Genomic DNA, 13,986 nt, shown 5'->3' with positions numbered 1-13,986 from the left:
GGTTAACATTTTCTACATGTCCCCACCCTAAAGATGTCAGTGCATTGGAAGACTATCAATCCAAGCCATTTGCTTGATAGAGCAAGAAAATTTGAGAAAAAAGTTACTTAAGATAGTTTTGCTTCTTGATTTGTAATCAAACATTTGCTAACTTTATCCGTAATCAGATTAAGGGAGTTGAGCAGAAGGGCCGTCAGAGTTGTTCACATTTTTTAAAAATTTTAAAATAATTTTCCTGAAATAAACAGAGCATTTATTCACAAGAAAACACCTTAATCAATTTACTATGTTCTGCTATTGTGAACAGTACACTAAACACAAGTTTCTTCTAGGTTCCTAGGAATTTTTGAACTGGAAAAGGAAAAGAATTAAAAATTAAAAGTAACACAACACTGGAATGAGAGTCATTACAAATAATGTGGGCAATGAGGCAGGGTTTTCCTATGGCTAATTGTGAGATTTTTCAATTTAGCCAGTTTGAACACATGTATATTAAGGCACTCACTTCTCTTTCTCAACCCCTCACTCTCACAGGAAATGGGGGTATAAAGTTACCGTCAGACTAGAATCAGCATTCATATAAATAAAAACTTTTGGGGGAACATATGCTACAGGAAAAGAGGAAGAGAATGTAGCTGTAACACATAACCCTAATGGACACCAATCAGGCACAGACAGAGAAAACACACTGCAACAACTGCACCTCTGCCCTATTCAGAAATTATATATCTGGCGGTGATGTCTACTAAGTTGATAACAAGCTCTGAAATTTGTCTGCGCCCTACCTTTAACCTTCTTGACATGACAAAGTGGAAGTATTCAGCTGGAAAAAACATCTTTTGCTAGAAAGATTAAGATAAATCTCTTTTTGAGAGTCAGATATAGAATAAGTCTAAACGGTATAATTAAAATTTTTTAAAATTTTATATTGGAGTATAGTTGATTTACCATGTTGCGTTAGTTTCAGGTGTACAGCAAGGTGATTCAGTTATACACATACATATAACTATCTTTTTCAGGCTGTTTTCCCATATGGGTTATTATAGAATATTGAGGAGAGTTCCCTGTGCTATACAGTAGGTCTTTGTTGATTATCTACTTTATATACAGTAGTGTGTGTAAACTGTATAATTTTTAGAAGATAAAATTTAGGCTTCCCAAACAATAAAGTTTAGTGTATGTATAAACAAACATATACATATACTTGTATTCCTAGGTTTTTTTAGCTTTAAATTCCTTCACATATCAAATAAAGGAGGATGAATGGCCAAAGTGACTTTAGGAGAGCAACCCATCCATGAACCCATATTTTTCTGCCTCACTCTACACCTAGCCCTGTATGATGGAAGACACAAGGACACCTTAACATAGGTCTCCCTCTTACTAAGTCCACACCTGTGCCCAACCCTCCACCCCACACACTCCCCGGCCACGGATTTCCCCATGCCCCTAAGTCTGACACAGCTCACAGCTGATGTAAACAGTGGTACCATGAAAAAAGCAGCAACAACAGAAAATCTTTTCAGTCACAGTAATGGAAACTTCACGGCTGCAAGGGCAACTGATGAAGCTCCCCTAAAAGTGATTCATATGCTTGCTATCTGGCAAACAGCTCAGCCTCACTCTATGCCTGTGTCATTTTCCCTAATCCTTATCTCCTGCAGTAAGATAAAAGAGACTATCAGAAAGAACATGTTCGCTGATTGGCAAAGATTTAGCAAAACCTCTGGGCACTTATCAAAATCACTTATAAGCGCCATAACACTTTCTAGAAAAAGTTAACATCGCCATTTGCTTTACTGCAGGACTCCAACTAAATTAGGAATTGTCAAGGGCTTTTCCCTCATGTCATTTCACCTCTTGGTCAAATTCCCTAAGACTGCATGAGATGAGTCATAAAGGAACAGAGTGTGCATTTGCATAGGTTGGAGCCAAACTTTATTTTCATCTTGCATCAATATATTTGAAGAAAAAAAGGAGGGGAAAGGGGACAGAAGGCTCCAATTATCCTGTCTGCTCTAAATTTTCTTACAGATGCCAAAAGGATCCATTGAAAAATGGAATAAAGTGCTTGTTGACATATTTGATAGTTGACCATAATGTAAATTCTGGCTAGCTGCAATTGGGCCTGTATGCTTGAATTATGGAAACTAACGTTTTAATGGGGTGTGTGTGTGTGTGTGTGTGTGTGTGTGTGTGTGTGTGTGTGTGTGTAACGCCTTTCAGAAACTCAGTACTATAACAAAATTGCACTCAATGGAAAAAAATGCATGGTGAAAATCAATCCAAACACATATGACTCCAAAGAAATAAGAATGCAAGCCATCATTTGTAAAAACACATAGACACCTGGTAGTTATTCTACTGATTAAAAAAAATACTCTTTAAGCTCTGATAAGTACTTGCCATTCATATTATTTCTCATAACCTGCCAGACATGGGTGAAATATAATTTAGCCCTCTATAAATATATAATCAGGGTTCATACCAGTGAGATTCATTTATTCACTGGTAACAATCTGAAGATTTAAGCCGACTCCATGCTTGCTTTCACACCTCTACCCAATATACGTTCAAGTGCAATTTTAATTGAAACTGATCTTCCACTTCAGATTTTAAATTAATTCTTCTCTGGAGTGCTTCATGCTCCAGACACCCTTGCCTTGCAAAAACCTCTGTGTCATTAGTGGTGGAAACAGAACACTTTTTCTAAGCTTGCAGGTATTGATTACCTATTCTCACACTGAAGCACCACTGCCATTCCACACTGTATAAATCTCTTCAGGGTTAAGACACTTTATAAAGGACTGAGAATTATACCATTAATCATTTTCAGTTGCACAAGTCTCATAGCATTGAAGCTTTGTTTTTCAGAACTTTGAATAAATGCCTTTAAGTTAAAAACATGACACTAAAAAAACACTGTGGTTAACTGAAACCTAGTTTTGAAGGAGGGAAAACAATCAGCAAGAAGCCTTCCTCTCTCAGGTCTGACATTATCCATCTAAACTAAGAAGAGAAAGTCATGTGCATTTTAGTGCCCTCTTAGCAACTCTTTCTTAGAATACTTGCATTTTGGCATCTGGACCCATTTTGACCTACTCAGCAACTCTGACATGGCAACCTACTACGCAAGGCTACCTTCTCAAAAAGGGAGGCATGGGGCTCAGGGGTAGAAACCACAGGGCAGTTTGTCTGCCAAGAGTAACTTCCCGTTCACCTGTTGACAGTCCGGAAGGAATGAGATTTTTTTTTTTTAAGATTTATTTTATTATTTATTTATTTATTTTCTTTATTTTTGGCTGCATCGGGTCTTAGCTGTTGCACGTGGGATCTTCACTGAGGCATGCAGGATCTTTCGTTGTGGCACACGGGCTCATTAGTTGTGGCGCACGGGCTTAGTTGTCCCGAGGCATGTGGGATCTTAGTTCCCCGACCAGGGATCGAACCCGCATCCCCTGCATTGGAAGGCAGATTCTCAACCACTGGACCACCAGGGAAATCCCCAGGAATGAGATCTTGATGGAGACATACCGCCAACATATTAGTACCAAGGGAACTAGCACTGATTCTCTTTCAATCTAGAATGAAAAATATTTGCTTTTTAATGCATTTAGTGAATGTATCTGAAATTCCTGGCTGAAGGAATTTCAAGGTCAAGGAATTCCTTGACCTCAGTGTAAAATATCCCCTTGTCAGGGAGGCTTCCGTGAGAGATGCACTGGGTTCTATACTATCCCAGCAATGGGTTCTTGTTTTCCTATGGACATTTTACCACAAATGTAATTTATTGTTTACTCCTTAGTGTCTGGCTTCCCCACCAGCTCATTACTCTATGAGAACAGGCTCCTTCCCCGTCTTGTTCAAGTTTATTCCAATGTCTAGCACAGAACCCTACAGACACTGAGTTCCTAGTATACATATTTTTGGCACAAATACATGAATTGGAAGATGAGATTAAAGAGTCTTCCACAGTTCTGTCTTCTAATGACACTACAACATGTTTTCTGTGCATTACTTTGGTTTTAATTTTACACTTCTATCTGCTGACTTCTTCCAAAGTCTTTCTCATTTCCTGGTCTCAAGACTAAGGATGTCAACTTCAGAAGTAAATACTCCTTTCTTTCATCATTATTATGTTACATTAATCTGAACAGTGATAAAGTAATATAAACTGCAAAGACAGGATCGATCCATGCGCATGACAGAATCTGTGTGCAAATTCAACAAGCCCACCAAAGGCAATTATGGTTTTTAAAAGAAAGGAGTATGATAGAACTTTGCTTTCAAAAGCCTTTGGGGAAACACGATTATGTTTAAGACTCTCTTATTTTTCCGATGCTTTAACAGAGCTCTCTAATCAAAGAAGGTCAATCAAGAAGGAAAATTAGTCTTGTGCATAAATTCACCACCACAGTCATTTCAATATTGACTCAACACCTGCTCAGTACCAGCGCCTCAGTGCTAAGAAATGGTGGCCAGGCGGCAGAGCTGCCACAGTTCCCTTGGGCGACTTAAGCTGCCTATGGCTCTGTCTTCTCATCTGTACAATGCGGAAAATCGGTGGTGTCATTGTCCAAGGGTGGTTATGAGGATTAGATGAGATAATCCACATAAAGTACCTAGAACAGTATCAAACAATAGAAACTCAGTAAGCGGTGGCCGCTGTGATTAGTGTCACTGTTATTGTGTTACAAAATGTGCAGCAACCCCTCCAGAATGTGACTATATAATGGAGGAAACAACCCTGCAGTCCAGCCAATGACTAAGGCAGGTGGAAGCAGGCATTCTGCGGTACCAAAAGAGAGAGGAGGGGCCCTCACCTGCCTGAGGACACACCTTCCAGAGAAGGTGACACTTGAAGGGAGTCATTCCCTGAAGTGCAGAGAAATTTACTAGGTCCAAGTGTTTCCCATGTGGGCAGAGGACAAGAATCAAAAGTACAGGTGAGCCCTTTAGGAGGTGAAGTTTAATCCTAGCACCCACCACATTTAGGGACTAGTTTCCCAGAAATGAAGTAAAAATAAAGAGGAAAAAGGCAACTTCCCAGTGGAGAAGCCTGACCTGTATATAGCCAAGCGATGAAGGTCAACCTCCCCTTCGATATCATGGATTATCATGCACATCCTGATAGGATGTGATAAGAAGCCTGCATTACCACTGTGGGATTCTTTCTAAAAATCCATAATCCCAATCACCAGGAAAACATCAGACAAACCCAAACTGAGGAACATTCTGTAAGATACTTGGCCGATATTCCCCCAAAACGTTGAGGTCATGACAAACAAGGAAACACTACAAAAAACTGTCTCAGACTGAAGATTTAGGAGCCGAGACAGAAAATGCAATGTGGTATCTGAGACTGAATGATGGAACCAAACATGGAAATTAGTGAGAAAACCCATGAGCTCTGAATAAAGGTTGGAAGAAAGAGGAAGACATATTTATGAAACTCACAGATGCCAAATAAAATCTAAGTTTTGTTAAGTGGGTTACATATTTTTTAAATATTTATTTATTTATTTATTTGGTTGCACTAGGTCTTAGTTGCAGCAGGCGGGCTCCTTAGTTGCGGCACGTGGGATCTAGTTCCCTGACCAGGTATTGAACCCGGGCCCCCTGCATTGGGAGTGCGGAATCTTAACCACTGCGCCAACAGGGAAGTCCCAAGTGGGTTACATTTTAATATCCGGATTTTACGGCTTTACTATTATGTACTTGAGGGTAGGTCTATGGCCTAACAGACGAAGGAGATGGGCACTGATTTACAGATAATGCTGGGGTTGTTCTCATATCCTCTTTACAAGAAAGAAATCTGTACAGAGCAATGCCAAAGGAAGAGAGGTGGCCTAAAGAAAGCATAGCAAGCTCGTGAATGATATTTCATTATTTAAGGTTATATAACAACCTTTTAAAATTGGAGAAATTCACCTTACAAAATTATCATTAAAGAACAACATTATTAGCTTAAATTATGGCTCATCTGTGCATTAAAAGAACCCACTTCCACCTCCTTGGTGTACCATTAATAAGTCACTGTATTTTTCTCATTTTGAGATGTTACAATTCAGTACATTAGCACCAGGAAGACATATTTCTACAGCAGGGTGAATAAATCACACAACTGGAGATTAATTCCAACTGGCCTGTTTCAGGTAGACAATTTCCCACGTGAAAATAATGGCAAATACTGTAAATCTGGGCCCACGTCTGAGATCCCGCTTGATGTTCAGCGTTTAAGGCCAATTTAACCCAAAGAACTTGGTTGCCATGCATAAATTCTGAACCAAAACTAAGTTACTGTGTTCAAAGGAAAATCAAATAAAAATCTGAGAGACACATCTCAATCTCTCGCCCCCCACCTCCAGCCATATTACTTGAAAATCTAAGATAAGCAAATATAATTGGTTAGCAACAAGACTTTTCTATAGTTTAAGTAAATCATCTCGCTTCAGTGTAGTTCACTATTAATACCTGACCTGAGAAAAAGAGATAAAAGTGCTCTCTTTAGGGGGATTCCCTGGTGGCGCAGTGGTTAAGAATCCGCCTGCCAATGCAGGGGACACAGGTTTGAGCCCTGGCCCGGGAAGATCCCACATGCCGCGGAGCAAATAAGCCCCTGCGCCACAACTACTGAGTCTGCGCTCTAGAGCCCCAAAACCACAACTATTGAGCCCACGTGCCACAACTACTGAAGCCCACGTGCCAAGAGCCTGTGCTCCGCAACAAGAGAAGCCACCGCAATGAGAAGCCTGCGCACTGCAACGAAGAGTAGCCCCCGTTCGCCACAACTAGAGAAAGCCCGTGCACAGCAACGAAGACCCAACACAGCCAAAAAAAAAAAAAAAAAAAAAAAAAATGCTATCTTTAAAGCATATAAATCATACTTTTGTCTAAAAGCAAGGAATTTCAAATGTCTATGATTTGTATTCCAAACAATGGTTTCTTTAAATACATAGGAGGTTCTTTGGAGAAAACAAGCATACACCTTGAATTTATTTTACCATAATATATCCACATAATGATTTCTATTCACTAATGAAAAGCCATTAAAAATAATGAATTCTGTCTAAATCTAATTAAAAACAAAACTGATATACATGTTATGTGCTGCTTGTAGTCAAATATGCTTATTAATGCCTCCCTCAAGGAATTTATATTAAAAACATTACCTGGATCCAGTGTGATTACCCTGCATCTTGGTGTCTACTTTTAACCAACAGCAACAATCCAAAAACAGGTGTATTCATTTTTTAACCTAACATTATAATTAATGCTCTTTCTCCCAAATCTAAAACACATCTTAAACTATTCCATTTTTTAATTAAAAAGCGTTATGGGACTTAACTTACAATTCTTTTGCATTTTCTACTCCTGGTAGCTAATTACCTTTTGTGCGTTTATTGTTGTATATGTGAAAAATGGAAAATGTGCTTTTTAAAAAACATTCATATTGCTGATCTCCACTGTTTTCATTTTATTCATGTATAAGTATGAATTTGTTTAGCATTATTAACAGGAATTTTCAAATTTTTAAGCCAGTTAAGAAAACATAAATTTACCTTACAGATAATAAAATAGTTCGACAAATTTTTTGTTTTTAAATTTTAGGTATAAAAACTTCATTCCTCCATTTCACATCAATGATGTGTTTTAAGGTAACTATCAATATCTAACCACAATACAAGAAATAATATCAGACAGTAACACCAGAAATGGGCACTACTTTACTCATTTTTTAATACCAAGTGTTATTTGTTTAACTTCCCAGAACCTTTATTTTAGGACTAGATGTTTAAAATTAATTTCAAGTGTGGAACAGCATGAATCTCTACATTACAGGTCCCAGATTCTAATCCTTATCCTGAAGGTCTCTCTGAAGCCTATTTTACTATTCTAAAAAGTGAGCGTATTACAAAGAGTGGAGATGCCAATCATGATTACCGGGGAGTTCTAAGCCACAGGCCTCCAGGCTGAGTAGAGGCTCATAAGGACGGACTGACTGACTCGACTAACCGATTGACTGACTAGTAATGTCTGCATGGGTGTGTGAGATGACAGTAGAAAAGCACACACCATGAGCATAAATGTAATTCACAGACGAGAAGATTCTAAAGGTCTTTCCAAGAAAACGGCTGTAACTCTGCATGTTTGCACGCAGCTCGGATTAAAAACTGTTAATTTTCAAGCGCAATCCACCCACATCCAAACATGCAAGGAAACTTTTTACTACTGACTGGGATGGTTTATCCACTTAAAATCTAACTAATATTGTTTAAAGTTGGGCCAACTTTATTTTTGTTTCTTGTAAATACCACATAAAATTGCTTAAAAAAGGCATCTGAGCAATCAACAAAAAAGTCACAATTTTTACCGTCCAATGCGAAACATCTCAAGTGTTTATAAACTGTAGGTAAGTTGGTTCTGGACCTGAAAGTTCAACCTTCAAGTCAAGTACGTCTTCAAGCAATCAACACTCATCATATGACAAAGATCTTTTCTTTCAGAATTCTGACTGTCCCCATAAAACAATATAAACAGTCATCCAGGGATAAGAAGGTCACATGGCATAGTGGAAAAAGTACTCGGTAAGGAGACCAGCCACTCAAGTTCTAGTTCAAGGGTGGCAAATGAGCTTTAACTCACACATTAGCTCCATATGATTGTATGATTACTTATGAATAAAAACAAGACCAATTACCAATGTCTGTCAAGAGTGCCAGAGGGGCCCATGGTGACGGCCATGTCACGAATTTGCTCTTCATTCCAGTTTCAACTCTAAAAAGTGGAGCTGAATGTGGCAGTGGTCAAGTCTTATAATGATTCAATTTCCTTACACACAAATTACCAGATTATATCAGATCAATTTTAAAATTCCAAAGAGTTCTAAATACTACAAGAAGTCTTCCTGTAACACCTGGAAGAATCAAACAGGCATGTTAAATTTTGTTGATATTCTAGCTAACATTCACCCTCATTAGATACATTCGTGAGAGTAACCAAAAGGACGCGGTGAGGATTAAAGAAATTATTATATACAGAGCACATCCGCCAGCACTCGGCACATACTAACAGTGCTGAATAAACATGATTATCTATACTTTCTTCTGGGAACCACAACCGAACCCTAAATTCTGGATGGTGTGACCCTGCTCCTGGTTCCAGAAATAGCACCTGATTCGTCGTCTGGCTGTTTAATCCCATCCTCCTTCACAAGAGATTGACTCAGGAAGGGGCGTTAAGCCAGGACTAAACCAATGAGCACGGGGGATTTCTCTGGCCAATGGGAATGGTTTAGGTTGATACTACTCAAAAGCAGGCTCCAGACTTTTGTTCAGAGGCTGAAGGAAGAACCTACTGTCTTCCCTGAATGGGAATGAAGAGGAGGCAGGGAAAGGACTGACTTGGAACCAAGAGGGAATCAGCTGGAGACCAAAGCTGACAAGGAAAAAGGTGTGTGCGGGGATCAGGGGTGGGGGGTGGGGGTAGGACCTGACCAAACAAATGCTGAAATTCAAATTTTATCTCTAGACTTCTGAATTTTAAGTGTCTTTGTATTCAAAACAGCTTGAGTAGACTTTCTGCTATTTGTGACCCAAAAAATATAGGTGATCATCAGAATGTTAGTTTGAAAATACCAACCGTTAAATCATTCAATGCTTTCTACATGCATCACTAGGATGAAAATGTCAAATTACAAAGATAAAAATCAGGAACGCATACTGATGGAATATATAAGGATAACATCTACTGATTCCCCTTCCTTCCTTTCCTCTTTCCCTAGAGGAGAGGATAGACTTGGGTAAGGGTTTAAAGATCTCATTTAGACAAGAGGGCAGGGTACGGGCCCTGAAATCCCTGGCTGTAAATTTACACCCTTGGTAACGCAGAGGTCACAGGACAGGAACCCCTGAAAGTCTTAATGGGGACAGTGGCCTCTCCCTGAAGTCTTCTGCCTCAGAAGCAAGCCACAACACAAGTTACTACACACGGAAGACTTGCCGAAGTGACGATGCAACATTCCCAAAGGTCAGAGTTGCTTCTCCAGGAGGGAAACAAAGCAGACAGTTAGGGCCTAGTTCAGTCTGGTTCAGACAATGCTGGGACTTCCTGTCTTTGAGTAGGAGGCCTTTTTCACACCATTGCTATTGTCAGTACCACGCCCCACAAAGGGCTGTGGAATATAACCTGCGTCAGCTCAGGAGACATCCCAATCGCAAGCAGAAAAAAGGGAAAAATTCCCAGACAGAATTCAGGAGTTTGGTGTTTGCAAGGAATACGAGGGTACAGACCAACCCCCTGACCTCAGGGCTGAGAGGAAAAGAAAAAGAAATTTAAAACCGTTTTATGAGGCGCTCACTCAACAGCTGAGGGGCCTGGGGTGGAGCGGGTGTGTGGGGCTGGGAAGCACTTCAGAGGGTACAGACAGGATGATTAACACCCTTCCTGCGACAACTATAAGAGGAGGAATGCACGCCCCCAAATGTATTAACTATTAAATGCTATCTGGGGAAATGTCTAGACATAAAGCGCCACAGTTATGAGGTAAAGCCAAAGCAGCATGATGGATTCTGTCTTTCCGACACACTGTGAAGAGTTCGCTTTAACTTATACTTTTTTCTATTTCAATAAATTTACAGCGTGCAGAACTTCCAATAAAGGGGATCTATAAAGAAAATGGGAGAAATTAGCAGAAGCGACAGTGATAAAAAGAACACTAACTCCCTTCATTTCATCAGATCAGAGGAGTCTCTGCTAACCTATCTATTTAAAATAGTCCCCTCATCCATGCTCTATTTCCTTGACCTCGTGTATTTCTCTTTCTAGTATATGGTCCATGAGAAAATTAACTCCATGACGTCAGATACTTGCCTACTTGGTTCACGCGGTACACAGAAGGTACTCAATAAATAAATATCTGCTAAAAAGGGCTAGGATTAAGGTGAGGCACTCACCAAAAACTCAGTCATCAAAATAAATAATATCTCAATGAAGTATTTTAAGGTTTAACGTAAACACAAAAACCTATGATGAGCAAAATATAAAAACTTTAACGATATTCAGTTAACAGTCCTGTGCAAAGTCATCCTGGAGTCTGAGGCAAAAGGAAAAGCCAGCAATCACAAATATTGCACTAAAATAGAATTCCTCTTGATTGCTGAGTTTTTTGACACCCTAGTCCCAGCTCTGCGATAAACGACTAAGTGACATTTAATAGTATACAGCCATAAAGTGACATCAATGAGGAAGGCATCATCCACTTGAAGGATATTCAACAATGTGCCAGGCAGTGCGATGAAAGCTTCTTATATTTTATCTTCTTTGATCCTTTCAACAACTCGTGTCAAGTATATACTAGTTTCTCCATTTCTCAGATAAAGAAATTGAGGCTCAGAAGCTAGGAAACTTGCATTCACATAGTAAGTGACAGACCACTGAGTCAATTCCAGACCTACGGGACTAACCCATGCTACAGAACAAGAGTTTGCCAACTATAGCATGTGGGTCGCCCACAGCCCACCATGTGTGTTCGTAAATGAAGTTTTATTGGAACACAGACACATGTATTCAAGTATGCATTACCTATGATCGTTTCTGTGCTGTAACTCCAGAGTTAAACAGTTGTAAAAGAGACAAAAAAAAAAAAAACTTAAAATATTTACCATCTGGCCTTTTGTTTACAGTATGAAAGAACTGGCGATAATGTAAATATCCAACAGTAAGGACTTGCTAACTACTTCCACATCTAATGGTTCAAAAGTAGATAATCCTACTCTCGGATAAATTCCCAATAGTTCCTCTATTTAAATATTTAAAATAAGTAAAGCGCAAGAAGCCGTTGTGGGGAAATCTGAAGTAGGGAAAGCATTTTTCCATATCATGTAAAACCTCAACATCAGAAAGACTGATAAAATCAAATACATTAAATATTTAATTTTCTGATTGCAGAACACACCATAAGAAACATCAAAAGACAAATGATCTGCAAAAACATTTGGAATTCATACCACAGAAAGGAAAGTTCTTTAGTATACCAAGAGATTCTAGAAATCGATAAACCCAAAACCCCACATAAAAATGGTCAACGGATATAAACCAACAGTTCAAAAAAAAAGACGAAACACAAATGGCCCCTTGACACAGGGAAAGTTGCTGTGCCACACTGCTAAGGAGAAACACAAATTAAAATTATAGAGATGCATTCTTTCACCTACAAAATTTGTCAACACCAAGATGTTTGATTATACACTGTTAACAAAAATGTATTCAAATAAGCACCTTCATTTACACTAAGAAACAGAAACAGTCTCTATGGAAGAAAATTTGGTAGTAATATTAAAATTGCAAACGTGCACTCCTTGGAGCCTGGTGTTAACTCTACAGATATACTTGCATTCATGCAAGGTCAAGGTTAGTCATGGCAGCATCAGCAGTGGTAACCAAAATTAGAAAGGAGATAAATAGCCATCACCAAAGGGCTAGTTAGCTAAACTATGACAAATCAATGCATTGGAATAGCGTGGAACTTGGGGGAAAAGAAAGAAAGAAAAAGAAACCTCTTAAAGCTGAAATGGTAAAACTTCCAAGTTATATGTTTTAGTGAAAAACCTAACATACATTATAATACGCTACCATTTGTGTTTACAAAAATGAGAAAATACATGATGATATACATATATTTACTGTATGTACATAAAATACCTCTGGAAGCGTAGTTAAGAAAGCACAATGCTAGCAGATGAAAAGGAAATAAGAACAGGAGATTTTTCACTACTTACTCCCTTATGCCCTTTGAACTTTGAACTATATTTATACACTACCTATTTAAAAGTTAAATTTAAAAGATCCATAGAAACTTAAAATGGAGGAAGGAGTATCTGATAGCATTCAATGGGAAAAAGCTAGCTGCAGAGCAAATACTACGGAATTACGTCATATCTTGTAAAGAAAAAATTAAATAAAATTAAAACCGGTGACAAAAAATAAACAAAGATTACGAAGAAGCTTGCTAAACTGTCAATGGTGGTTACCTCTGGGGTGGGAGTCAAAAGATGCCAGTACGTTAACACCTGTGGAGGGCTGAAATGAACACACAAGTAGCAAATATCAAATAAATTACTTAAACATGAAAAAAAAAGATGCTAATATGATCTAGAAAGCTATCTATTTTGCGAATACATGTAGTGCTTCTGTAATTAACAACAATTTTTTTTTTTTAAATTTTGGACACATACCTCTGAGATCTTGACCTACGAACATTCTTGAGGGACTCTGGAAGTCCTGAGTTCTTAATACATTATGGTATCACTCTAACAGGGGTCACTGCCCCAGCAGGGTGAAAGTTTGTTCTTTGGGGCAAAATACATTACTATTTTCATCTTTAAAGCACAGACATACATAGAGTACGTAATCAGACAGGACAGTCTATCTATGATATTAAAATTTCAAGGGCTGGGGGGTGAAACGGGGGAAAATATCTAAAAAGGCTCCTTAGGGAGCCGGTGAGAAGAGAAAATAAGGTTGAGAAGAAAAGCATTAAGGAATTCTGCAGGCAAAACAGATCCTCCCATCTTTTTCATGTGACTGTTAAGTCAGATCCACATTAAAGCAGAAATTCTATTTTAACCTAAAAATGAGACAACTATAAAAAAAACAGCCAATACTACTGAGAAGTCATTATGTTCCTCACTGTGATTTTATGTCATATCCCATAGGAAAACCGTATAACCTACCAATATACCCATTATTACAAGGGGAAAACTGAGACTCGCTAACTTGGAATGCAAGCACTGACACTGTGATTTGAAGCAAAGTCTGTACAACTTTTCCATTTGGCTGCACTGCCTGTTGCTTCTCTACTACATCCTATTTAATTTTCACCCATCATTCCTGCCTCTCAGGAGCTGGGGAGATCCTGATTTTGTCATCTAATTTCAGACCTAGGCCTCCCGGCAATATGCCATTTCGCAACTTTAATAAATATAT

At 38.7% G+C, this 13,986-nt stretch overlaps 1 protein-coding gene across 2 annotated transcripts in view; it reads right to left on the bottom strand.

Annotated features, from left to right (window-relative positions):
• PTPRG (protein tyrosine phosphatase receptor type G) overlaps positions 1-13,986 on the bottom strand; it is a 732,636-nt gene that overhangs the window by 309,642 nt on the left and 409,008 nt on the right. The window lies entirely within an intron of this gene.

The sequence above is a fragment of the Grampus griseus genome (genome assembly GCF_964374135.1).
Source record: "Grampus griseus genome assembly, chromosome: 10".
Classification (NCBI taxonomy): domain Eukaryota; kingdom Metazoa; phylum Chordata; class Mammalia; order Artiodactyla; family Delphinidae; genus Grampus; species Grampus griseus.
Note: the sequence above shows the minus strand (reverse complement) of the source record. Positions and strands in the feature narration are given on the sequence as shown.